Source organism: Odocoileus virginianus, chromosome 2 (genome assembly GCF_023699985.2).
Source record: "Odocoileus virginianus isolate 20LAN1187 ecotype Illinois chromosome 2, Ovbor_1.2, whole genome shotgun sequence".
In the NCBI taxonomy this organism is placed as follows: domain Eukaryota; kingdom Metazoa; phylum Chordata; class Mammalia; order Artiodactyla; family Cervidae; genus Odocoileus; species Odocoileus virginianus.
This window is the reverse complement of record NC_069675.1, coordinates 38,057,647-38,061,547: the sequence shown is the minus strand read 5'-3', so window position 1 is coordinate 38,061,547 and position 3,901 is coordinate 38,057,647. Positions and strand designations below refer to the sequence as shown.

Genomic DNA, 3,901 nt, shown 5'->3' with positions numbered 1-3,901 from the left:
GTTCTGGATTTCCCCCATTTTTCTAGGTGTGTAGTGGTATTTCATTGTTGTTTTCATTTGCATTTTTCTAACGATATATAATGTGAAGCATCTTTTCTTATGTTTGTTTGGTATTTGTAAATTTTAACTCTTTTGGACCACAAATCTGTGTATTAAAAACAAACAAAAGAAGTGAGACACCAGATGTGAGGAATTAACTCCCAAAATTGGAAATGAGGGTCCAGGGGACTGAGAAGCTGTATAGAGGGCAGGCTGAAAATGGATGCTGGAGAACTTAGATCTCAGCCAATGGGCAGTTTTCCAGTTACTGAACTTTCAGCAGGTGGACCTTTTGAAAGTCATGATATTCTTTGGAAATGTTTTCCTTATGTGAAAAATCAACTTTTGCCCAGTCATCCTCTTGAATTATTAGAGACACCTAATCTTACATTTTATTCTTGCATTTTATGTCTGCTCAGAAATGATAAAGGGAAGTAGGTAGGGTATATAACACAAGATGGACCAGGTGTTAATAACTGTCAGTGATGGGTAATGGTGAAGGATTTTATTATATTCTTCTATTTCTATATATGGTTGAAGTTTTATACAATAAATAATTTAAAATAAATATGCAAAGCAACATAATATAAGATATATAAAGTTTTTGAGATAAGACACAGCTTGTTCCTTTAGGAGAAGGAAATGGCAACCCACTCCAGCTTCTTGCCTGGAGAATCCCAGGGACGGGGGAGCCTGGTGGGCTGCCGTCTATGGGGTCGCACAGAGTCAGACACCACTGAAGTGACTTAGCAGCAGCAGCAGCAGTGTTCCTTTAATTGTCAGGTCATTTGCTAAGTGTTTTGAATCATTCAAAATCATACAAAAATGTAATATTTGAAGCTTCATGCTTTTAGTGTATCTTATATTGACAGAGGTATTTTCTGATCCCCTGGTGGCTCAGTGGCAAAGAATCCCCCTGTACCCTGAACCCAACAGTATTCCCCGAATTCATATACTGAAGCTCTAATTCCCAGGATGACTATATTTGGAGAGAAGGCCTTTAAGAAGGTCATTAGATTAAATGTGGCCATAAAGGCCCTGATCCAATGACTGATGTCACTACCACAAGAGGAAGAGGCCCCAGAGATTTACACAAAGGCCTTGTGAGGACTCAAAGAGAAGGCCTGTATCTGTGAGCGAAGGGCAGAGACCTTAGGAGAAACTAACCCTACCAGCATCGTGATTTCAGACTTCCGACCTTCAGAATGTGGGAAAGTAAACATCTGTTGTTTGGGTCATTCGGTTGGTGGTTTTTTTTTTTTTTTCTTTTTTAATGGCAGCCCCAGCTAACTAGTATACCAAAATAAAATGTTCAATGGAAATAAAATGAATTTATCCACATTAAGAAACATTTAAGGTCTATTTGCTTTACTAAAATTACAAATGAAGTTCAAGGCAATGCAGCATGTTCAGCATCTTCCATGTTTTTCCAGTTTCAAATCTTCCACTGATTATGTTAAGGGGTAATGAAGAATTTATTAAGGTATTTTTAATGATCCATCATAAAATGATGTCATGAAAGAACCCCTCTTGATGGTGGAATATAAATTTGGCTTACTATAGTAAAGTTGTGTTATTAATTAAAGTAGAAGCACTGCACCTTGTTTATAGTTGCCTTTTCACTGTAATTTAACCTATACAACATTAAAAGTACTGATACATGAGAATTTTTTCCAAAAATGTAAATTCTGCTCCACTGAAAACACCTCTGCCAATATAACATACACTAAAGGCATGAAACTTCAAATATTATGTTCTTCTCTGATTTTAAATGATTAAAAACACTTAGCAAATGACCCAACACCCAATAATTAAAGGAACACAGTTGTATCTTCTTGTCTCAAAAGCTTTACTTATATATTTTATATCATGTCACTTTGCATATTTATTTTAAATTATTTATTGTAGAAAACTTTAACTGTATATAGAAGTAGAAGAATATAATAAAATCCTTTAGCATTATCTATCATCAACAGTTATCAACACCTGGCCCATCTTGTGATATGTACCCTACTTACTTCCCCTTATCATTCCTGCATAAGTGTAAGAAGTATTATTTCACCTGTAAATATTTCAGTGTGTTTCTCTGAAAGTCAAAAACCTTCTTTTTAAAGATACTCATGATGTCATTATTATTTGAAAGACTTAATAAATCCTTAATATCAGAAATATCCATTGTTTAAGTTTTTCCAACTTTCTCACAAGTGCCACAATTATTTTTATATTTAAAAAATCAGGAACAAAGTCAGTTATAAACATTGCATTTAGTTAATATGTCTCTAGCAGAGCAAGTGGCTTTTTGCCCACTGCACAATGGAAAGACCAAATGCTGAGGCAATAGTCTCTACTAGAATGTAAAGGCTTCATTGCAGTGTGGCCACATAAAGAGACAGGAAGCAAAGCTCATATGTGTCTCCTGGATAGGCAGTTGAGTAGGGTATTTTATCTGGGAAGCAGGGAGCAAGAGGGGTAGGGGGCCCGGGAATGAATGGTGGAAAGCAAATTTTTAATTTCAAGAGTTCACTATACAAATGTGACTGTTCTTCATACCTTGTCATGTGTTACATTTGCAAAACAAGGCAGGATTCATTATGAAACTTGTGGTAGGTTTTCATCTTTGAGGTGTAAAGCTCACTATGTCATTCTAGTCCCTCAATGTGCCTGCACCTGCATGATGCTTAGTGAGGGGCTGTAAGTGAGTTATTTCTTTATCTGTGGTTTCTCCTGTACTCAGCAAAACAAACTTGGTATTCTCACCTATTCTGTTTCTGCCTTACAGGCCTTGTAACTTAGAGTTCATAGTGTCTGTTTATCTACATCTTTCTCTTTTTTTTTAATTACTTGCAACATATTTGTTGAATCAGAAATAAGGTTCTTTGTCCAGCAGCTCCCTGTAGTTCAGCTTTTGCTGATTGCTTCTCTCATGTGTCTTTTAACGCACTCTTTGCTCTTTGTTAAAGAAGTTGCTGAGCGGTCATGACCAGCAATTGACCTGTGAGCTGGGCCTGGGTAGTCAGACGCTTCTCTCCCTCTTCTGTGTCCTTCGAATGAATATATGTTCCACCCACTGATCCCACAGCCGGAACCATTTTCAAGGATGCAAACTGGAGAGAGTAATTTACTGTTGAGACAATCTAGACAGTAGACATGACTGAACCCACTTAAAGCCTCTGTATAAACTTTTAAGATTCTGATGTTCAAGTGTGAAGATCTGCTTGTCTTGCTGCTGCCCAAGTCAAGCCTGGCAATTAAGTCCCCTTGCTTATTAAACCTGCCACCTACCAATCTGGAGTGGTCAGCCTCTTTCTTGGATCTCTTCTTGCCCTCCATATATAGTGGCCAGTTTCAGATCTCACCCAGTAAATTCACAAGTTTGTAAACCAACACTCTTGTGTATTTTTCTATAGATTAGAAACAGAGGTTTGATGTGATTCAGATTTATAAATCTCTTTTTGTAATACCATTTCATAGATAGTGTTGTATTTATCTAAAATGAGGCACATAAAGTCTGTCTGTCTTGTTTTCTGATGTTAACAGTAACTGTTGATCAATATCTAGATTAATTAATTCATTAGAGTATATAAAATGATATAATTCTGTCATATTATTTTCTAATCTGAAATTCTCCCTTAAAAATAAACTTTTCATATATTGCATCATGATCCAAAAAGCACAGTGATGGTAGAAAACAATAGGATACTTATTCAAATTTTTTAATTTATTCACAGCATAATGAGTCCATTTACCAGCATCTTCAAATGATGAGCAATGAGCATTTTTTTATCGTCATAATGAACTGTTACATTTAATTCCATTTTAAGTATTTAAATTATCTTATTTTTGATGCTTGCATTTTTCAATC

The 3,901-nt window shown here is 35.8% G+C and overlaps 1 pseudogene; it reads left to right on the top strand.

Moving 5' to 3' along the window:
* The first annotated feature begins 258 nt into the window (after positions 1 to 258).
* Positions 259 to 1,602, top strand: LOC110147505 (proteasome maturation protein-like; annotated as a pseudogene).
* The last annotated feature ends 2,299 nt before the right edge of the window (positions 1,603 to 3,901 follow it).